This window comes from Papaver somniferum, chromosome 1 (assembly GCF_003573695.1).
Source record: "Papaver somniferum cultivar HN1 chromosome 1, ASM357369v1, whole genome shotgun sequence".
Lineage (NCBI taxonomy): Eukaryota > Viridiplantae > Streptophyta > Magnoliopsida > Ranunculales > Papaveraceae > Papaver > Papaver somniferum.
This window is the reverse complement of record NC_039358.1, coordinates 167,816,074-167,825,187: the sequence shown is the minus strand read 5'-3', so window position 1 is coordinate 167,825,187 and position 9,114 is coordinate 167,816,074. Positions and strand designations below refer to the sequence as shown.

The 9,114-nt window shown below is 36.4% G+C and overlaps 1 pseudogene; it reads left to right on the top strand.

Moving 5' to 3' along the window:
- The first annotated feature begins 1,940 nt into the window (after nt 1-1,940).
- On the top strand, nt 1,941-4,796 carry LOC113333935 (annotated as a pseudogene).
- Nucleotides 4,797-9,114: the final 4,318 nt, after the last annotated feature.

Genomic DNA, 9,114 nt, shown 5'->3' with positions numbered 1-9,114 from the left:
TACAAGAAAAAAAACAGTCTGAAATTCAAAATAAACATGATTATCTTGACAGAATTTTGAAACTGAGAGCAAGTTGGTTTTGATCTGAGGCACATGTAAGATATTACTGAGTTTAAATGATCGATTATTGTGAGGAAATGAGGCATTACCAATATTTTCAATATGCAATGCATTACCATTGCCCACATGGACTTGTTTTGTGCCATCATATTCATGACGAATAGCAAGGTTGTTGAGGTTGGCTGTCATATGATGTGTTGCTCCTGTGTCAGTCACCCAGTTGTTATCAGCAGGACCACCAGGTAAAGCAAGATATGCAACTGGTTCTCCTCTTTGTGGTGCATTGTTATCTTTGCGAAACCAGCAAAAACTTGCATTGTGATTTTTACGATTGCAGATTCGACACGGCCCTTGACCTTAATCCTTCCTAGGCTGTCGATTTTGGTTACGAGAGACTTGATAATTTGGGGATCGATTTGGTTGAAAATTTGCTGATTGTTGCCTTTGATATGGTCGTGCAGCAGCTGAAGAGGCAATGTTTGCTAAAGGTTGTTGAAGTGTTGCCATCTGTTGTTCAAGTCTCAAATCATATGAGAGCAGATGCGCATAGAATGCATCCATATCTATCTTTTCAATAATGCCAACAGAAGTTACAATAGCACCATAAGCTTGATCTAGTCCACTGAGTATGGACTCCTGCATATCAGCTTCATCAAGTGGACTTCCTAATGCTGCAAGAGCATCAAAAAGTTGTTTAGATATTGAAAAATATTCATTTATAGAGCTATTACCTTTCTTCATATCATTGAGTTGTCTCTTGAGATTCTCAGATGTGCTCTCGTTTTAGGAGCATATCGTTTTTCCAAAGCATCCCAGACTTCTATTGATGAGGTTGCACCAGAGACTCGAGCTAGAACTCCTTCAGTAAGGGATGATAATATCCATCCTAAGAGAATCCGATCTTGTTCTTCAAATTTGGTGCATGCAGGATTTGTGATTTCTGGTGAATTTGGTTCTGTGCCAGGGATAGTTAGTGATGGTTTTTTGTAAGTTCCATTCACATAACCTTCTAGTCTATAGCCCTTCAGTAGTGGTATAAACTGGGTTTTGCAAAGAATGAAGTTGGTGTCTGTGAGCTTCACGCTAATCATATGATTAACATGAATGGTATGAAGGGTTGAGGTTTCTGGTGTTGCCATTGAGATTTTTTTTTTTTTGAGAAGAAGCGTGGATATGGATCTTTCTGGCTGATACCAAAACAGAACTCAATATTTTGGGTGAATGATTCCACACAAACTTGGTGGATTTCTATTGCTTTATATATCAAATACATTTCCCTACATAGGGTTTAATATACATGAATGAGAATAACACAAATACATTCAATGAGAATAACAATATACCGGTGATTAAGACACTGACTAAGGAATGAGAGAATCAAAGATATTGCAGCTGTAACAATGAAGGATGAGCTGCAATTACGGAAGATAGTTGTATCCTTAACACAATCCTTTGTATTTATATGATCGATTTTAACAAATAATCACGGCTACCTTTCATGAAATCTAGATCACAGTCAAATTCTTAATCCTCTGTATTTATATGATCGACCTTTCATGAAATCAAAAATAAACCGTGATCTTTTCTTAGTTGGAGAAAAAGAGAAGATATTGCAGAATTTACAAGGAGCAATATTAAAAAACCTCGATTTTTAAATACAGCTGTCCCCACTATCCTCATCTGAAAAGGGTGAAAGATAACACTAGATTTTACCTTATCCACCAAAGTTCTAATCCAACGGTTTAAAATGTTGTTGCTTAGGAAGGCTTTCCACGCAGCTGCGTCGGATAGCACTTCTCTAAACACAATATCAATATCAAATCATATATTTTTATAAACACAATATCAAATCATACTACAACACAAAGAAATCATACAGTATGACTTCTCATCTCAAAGGAGTGAAAAAATCAACAATGAATGATGAAACTCGAAGAGCATTATGCAACTACAGCAAGGATAATCCAAGTGCAACTCAAACCAATTGCAAGAATGGGTCTCTAATAACTACGGTTTGCAAGTGAGTCAATGGACGATATCAAATACGATTAAGCGGTCTTCAGAGTACTTCTGTCGTGCTCCTGAAAGAGGTGATGTTAAGCGACACAAACCGGCAAAATTCCCAGACCTAGAAAAAGCACTTTATGAGTGGATTCTTCAATATCAAGAAAATGTAAACATGATAGGATAGCTAATCACCGAAAAGGCAAAAAAGTTCATGAAGGATATGTATCCTCAAGACACTTCAAACTTTACTTTTTCTATAGGTTGGCTTGGAAAATTCAAATCAAGATATGGAATTAAAAAAATTCGACGCTTCCGAGAAAGCGGATCAGTTGATATGGACGGCATGGAGGAAAAATTAAAATCCATAAGAGAAAAAGTGGATCAGTTTAAAATGAAAAACGTCTTGAATATGGATGAAACAGGTTTGTCTTTGGCTAGCTTTTTATTCTTTATTTAATGCTTTAGTGATGTAATAATTTAAATATTTTAATCTTAAGCAGGTTTGTTTTTTTGGACTTCAACCTGATCATTCCCTTGCAACAAAGCAACTTGAAGGGAAAAAACAAGATAAGGAAAGATTAAACGTTATTACAGTAGAAACTTTTTTAATTAATACTCGATTATTTAATAAATTCTCTTAAATAATATTTTTGGTCGGTCCGGAGTCGGGGACAACGTGCCAAATTAATAATTCGCTAAAATTATAAGATAATACTTTTTTGATTACCATATGAAATATAAATTAATAACGCATTATATGTATATTCATTACATCAATGATTTACGAAGACTTTTTGAAAAATGATTTAATTATCTTCTGTTTTTTTTTGCTAAAATCAACATCGCATTGAATTTCATCTTTAATTTTTCTTATCATTGCAAGAATTTTTGGTGTTGTTGGATTATCCTTCTTGTGCTTGAATAATGGTCTACGAATTTCATCGGTCATTGTTGATTTTTTAACACCTTTAAGATGAGAAGCCATATTTGAGTGTATGATTTGTTTGTGTTAGTAGTATGATTTCATATTTTATTTATATAAAATATTTTTTTATTTGTTAGTAGTATGATTTCATATCGTATTTCTATATGAACTTTTTTTTTGATAAAATTTATTTAGAAAATATGATTATATATTGTATTTACAAAAAAATATGATTTAATATTGATATTGTGTTTCTATAAGAAATTAAAAATATGATTAGAATATTATGTTTATAAAAATATGATTTGATATTGATAATGTATTTTATATTGGAAATATAAAAGATTTGATATGGTATCTTGTTTGTATATAAACTAATTATTTGATATGAAATTTATCTACAAATTAATAAGTATTAATTTATCGATTAATTAATATCTCACTTAATTAATAAATTTGATGGTCCCAACAACATTAATTTATAGAGTTTCTACTGTATTTGTTGTAATGAAGATGGTTCCAAAAAAATTCCTCTATGGATTATAGGAAAATATGCTAAACCAAGGTGCTTCAAGAATGTAAACTTGAAAAGTTTGAACTGTGAATATCGTGCTAATAAACGAGCATGGATGATTGGTGCACTATTTGAAGAATATGTTCGGCAGCTGATAAGAAAATGGCTGCAAGAAAAGTTCTCCTGATTGTGGAAAATTGCCCTGCTCATCCAAAAACTATTGAAGGATTGCAAAATGTTGAACTATGTTTTTTGCCACTAAACACAACTTCAAAAATTCAACCTTGTGACGCAGGTATTTTACGAGCTTTTAAAATACATTATCGTCGCCGATTTTATAGAGGTCTTCTGGAAGGCTATGAATTAGGGACATCAAATCCAGAAAAAATAAATGTGTTAGGCTAACCCCTATGGGCTAGATTGAACTGCCAGATTGGCCAAAAAGTGTTGCAAATCATGAAAAAAGTGTGGGAAATTTTTTTACACTGCTAGTTGATAGTTCTCTCTCCTAGCAACTGCTCGCAGTTCAACTATCAGCGAGATTGAAATGCTGAACCGTTCAGCGCTCTAAAGTGGTCTAAACGCTGAACCATTCAGCGCTGCGAGAAAATTTTCTGATCTAACGGCTGAGATTTAAAGCGTTGAACCATTCAACACTGAGCGTCGAACGGTTCGGCGTTATATGGTGGTCCCGCTGCTAATCTAGCTGCTAGATTAGCCATCCCATAGGACTTAGGAGGTTGCCCATGGTGACGTGGATGGCCAATCTAGCAGCTAGATATCTAGCCCATATGACTAAGCCTTAGATTCAATGAATCTTGCAATTTCATCATGGACTATCGATGTTCGTGCAAGTACTCTTGCAAACTGCTTTCGTCATTGTAAACTTCGATTAACAGATAACACAAGCTTGGACAATTTGGATGAACAGTTAGACAGTGAAATGACTCAAGACTTGCGAAATTTGATTGAGAAGTTGGGCTATCGCAATTCAATGAATGTCGAAGATGTCCTAAATTATCCGGAAGAAAATGAAGTTACGCAGTTGTTGATTGATGAAGGAATAATTGAGAGCGTCATGGGAACTGATAAAGATGTGGAAGAAGATGATGAAAGTTCTACACTAGATCCTCCTTCACGAAACGAGGCTATTAAAGCCGCAATCACATTGAATAATTTCTTGCTGAGCTATGAGAAACAACACCAAAAATTCTTATGATGATAAGAAAAATTAGAGAAGAGATTCAATGTGATATTGATTTTAGCAAAAAACAGAAGAGAATTGAATCATTTTTCAAAAAGTCTTCGTAGGTCATTAATGTATTGAATATATATATATAATGCATTATTAATTTATATTTCACATGGGGTTATAGATGGGGAAAAACGATTTTATGGTTTTTGAGGAATTGAGGAGACGACCGTACGGAGGAGACTCCCCGAACCGAGCGAAATGTTAAACCTCACACAGATGCACCGCTGCAAATGGGGTACTTTAGATTCGAGAGATCAATCTGTAGTACTCTGGCCTAAATCAAGACAATGACCGTTCCAGAGTAAATTCGGTCACAAGAAAGGATGGGTTGAAACTTGTAGGAGGGAAGCTGGGAAATGTGTGGAATCAATGGTAATCAAAGATTGTGGGTGTATGAATTCTGAATATGATAAGCTCTTAATGATTGAAATTTCTCAATTGAGAGTAGTTACTCAATTGATGAGTTGATGATCTCGTGTTGTCGATGAGACGTGAGATTGATGATACTGTTGATGTTGATGATTCAATCATGATTCAGAGACTTATTTATATTGCTGGAATTTTAGACACCATGATCCCATGAAGTGTGACAGTTGATGGAATCAAGGAGTGGGGAAGTGGAGATCGTGTTTGAAACCAGTTGCTCAACGTGTGGAGACTTGGTCGATTTTCCACCCACTACCTCGTGAATTCCTTCAACTGATTGCACGACTTGCTCACATTCCATCGTGTGTTTGAACACACGTGTCGTAGACCGCCAGACCAAAACCCTAAGTGATATCCCCCAAAGTGACACGATTGACGTCTCGTGGTATGTGTAGTCAATTGATGACTTCGTGGTTTGATGGGACGATGAGTCCATGTAGTTGCTGAGTTGAACATGTCATGAGACAGAGGTATAGTTCTTATGATGAAGCGAGTAAGTACTGCTCATTCGATGGATCGTTGAATATTGATTGTTGAACCAATAATCCTTGGTTTGAGAAAATATTTATCATCTGAGCAAGTGTTGCTCATGTGATGAATTGTTGAATATTTGATCGTCTGAGCATGTGTTGCTCATCTGATGGATTATTGGCAGCGTACCAAAAATATTAATTAGAATACTGGTCGTTGAACCGAGCATAATTAATAAAAAAAATTAATGACCATGAGGTCGTCGTAAAATTATTAAGGTTGGAATCTGGAATGATGATCCTTGGATTCAGAAACCCTAATTTGATCAATTGATGATCAATTCATGGTTCGTCAGAATTTTAACCATGGGACGAAGGAGGGAGCGACTACACGGGACCGTGGATCAACCGTGTAGTGTCCATATTCTCACGTGAGCAAATACAAATAACTCCTGAAGAGTTGACGATTTGTTGGTGAAAGAATGATTAAATGCTGGTTTAATCATTTATTCGAAAATGCTCATCTGAGCCTTAGGTGAGAAAACCTAATTAATTATGACGGAGTGAGGGACCGACCATGGGGTCATGAAACCGTCCCTGTGCAGTCACGTGACCGCCTTATGATCACTTCATGAAAATCCAAAGTGTTTGGAAAAGTCTTGGACCTAATACGTGCAATTGTGCAAATTAGGTCAAAATTGTGAAACTTGATGGGACCGGATTCTGTAAGCCAAAGAGCCAACTTGGTCGGTCAAGATAGCGTGCTCGTCTCCCCAAGGCATCCACGTCTCAGTACTGAGAATTTTGATATTTTCTGGCATGCAATTGAGCATCCATTCGCGAAAATATGCCAAAATTAGGGTTTCGACGAAACTGAGGAAAACACCATGAGATGATGGAAAATAATTATAAAATAAGGAATGAGAAGGCATGGGAAATCCGAGGCCAAGGCATGGTCGGACGGTCGTGGCCACGGTCCCGTGGTGCCTTTTCCTTAATTTTATAATATTTTGATGATTTTATGAAAAATATCATGGATTTAAAGAGTTTTGATGAATTTAGGGAGTTTCCCTGAAGTGAAGGAGTTTCATGAGTTCAAGGAAGTCAAAAATATTAAAATAATAAAAAAAAAGGGCGTGTGGGGCCGTGGGAGGCATGGCCGGCCGTCTAAGGCCCGGTCCCACAAGTTTTCATAATTTTTAATATTTTTTAGGTATTTTTCATGATTTGAGGGAATTTTTCCTAATTTGAGAGAAATACCAAGAAATCAAGGAATTTGATAAATTCAAGGAAGATAAAATAATAATAAAATAAAGGGGTGTGTGGACCGTCTAGGGCATGGCCGGCCAGCTAGGGCCCGGTCCCACAAGTTTTCCATAATTTTATATTATTATTTCCTAATTTTTGCAAAATACCATGAAATCAAGGAGTTTTTATATTATTAATGAGGAACCATAAGGTGTGGGGCCGACTAGGACCAAGGCATGGCCGGTTGGCCAATGGTCACGCCCCACACTATTTTTCCTTAATTTTATATTATTTTCATGGGTTTATGAAAACACCATGAAGCCGAGGAGTTTCCTCGAGACGAAGGAGATTTGAAAAAACGAGAGAAATTTCATCAAATCATGGAAAATAATAAAAATGCATTAAAAATATAAAACTGGCGTGGGATTGACCAGACACGGTCGGTTGGTCGTGTGTCCGTGCTCCCAGCACCTTGGTCAATATTTTTAATTATTTATTATTTTCTTCCCTATTTTGCATAGGTTCATCGTTTCGTTGTATTTTGAAATACTCGTTCGTGCGGTGACTGTTAGTGCATTGTCGTTGAGTACGCTTTCACCATATAAATCGGGTCTTACTTAGAGGTATCTCAGACTCCCGGTTGTTGATTATTTATTTCTAATTGTGGAATTCAGTGGAGAATAATTCACAAAACTGAGTAATAAGATGTTTATTATTAATTCATAGGATCAGCTGAGGATTTGACTACGAATTCAGAATAATAAAGTGAGCATTACCATTCCATGGGATCGTAGATTCGACCATAGAATCGGAGTAATTAAGATTTATCTATTACCATTTATGAGACCAGTTGTGGATTCGATCATGAAATCGGAGTAATGAGATAATATAGTTATTGCTATTCTATGAGATCAAGTCGTGGATTCGATCATAGAATCAGAACAATTGTTATTGACATTCCATGGGACCATTCGTGGATTCGACCATGGAATAGGAGCAATAATAGATTATTCTGGGAATTCAGTAGTGAATGCCACGGCAGAATTAATCTTAATTAGGAATAATTAACTTTGTGGCTCTATACTAGCAGAGCAAGCTGTCTAGGAGCATTAATTATCCCGATATGAGCTTGTCGGTAAGTCATATCCTTTATATAGTCAGGGTAAACTCGTTGTTTGTTCCTGAAGACGTTATCGCTCTATACTAGAAGAGAAAGCTGTCTAGGAGCCGTCCATCTCGTGATACTATATAGAAATAATCACTGAAAGTGTTCAGTATTCATGAGATATGCCGTTGTCCAGTCGTGAGACTACATATCTACATGTACTCCGAGAGAAAGTACTCTCCGTTGAGAATTCGATGAGAAACCCGTGTCTCAGTACTCACGTCTGATTGCTGGATCAGAGCTTCGTATAATTATGAGTTTGTGATTTTAGCCCTTGTCGAAAATCCACCATATACATTAAGTCCCCTGCTTAGTGAGGAAAGTTTTGTTCTTCAGTCAGCATTAAATGGTGATTTTCCGGTCATAAATAACAATACGAGTAATTGAATTTAGTCGTAAGTTGAGACGTTACCGGATTTAGAGAGCATGAGCAGACCACGACTTGATGAAAGATTCAATGTCATGATTGAAGTGTCGTTTGGTGAGCATAAATTGGTGTTGAACCGCTGGTTTGGACGACGAGTCCGTGGTTGGTCAGGATTCTCGGGACGTGCCCAATAAGGAACTCCTTGGAAAATTAGGTTTTGGAAATAAAAAATTGTATAAAAGGAATTAATCTTTTTTTTTTTAATTTCTCCACGTCCATCTCTCCCATCACTTCTCCTCCTTCACGCCAGCAGCTTGAAGTTCCACCGCCACCGTCGTCGTTGTCGCCGGCCAACTTTCGGCCGACCAGGTGCGTGCTTTTTTTTTTTTTTTTTTGATGTTTGCTGATGTTGTGAGCTTCATGATTTGTTCATGTTTTGATCATGATGAAACCATATACATGTGTGTATATATTGGTATGAGTTTTATGAAAACCCTCGTTTTTGAAAACGTATGTTCATTCGATCGTTAGTTTTGAAAACTAACTATAATCCCTGATTTAGGAGAGATTTTTTTTTTAATATATGAACTTAGGTCCAGTGATAAAACTTAGTGTGTGAGCTTTCATGTGTACCACGGTTTTATCATAAAAGGAGTAAATTTTCACGAAATCGAAAT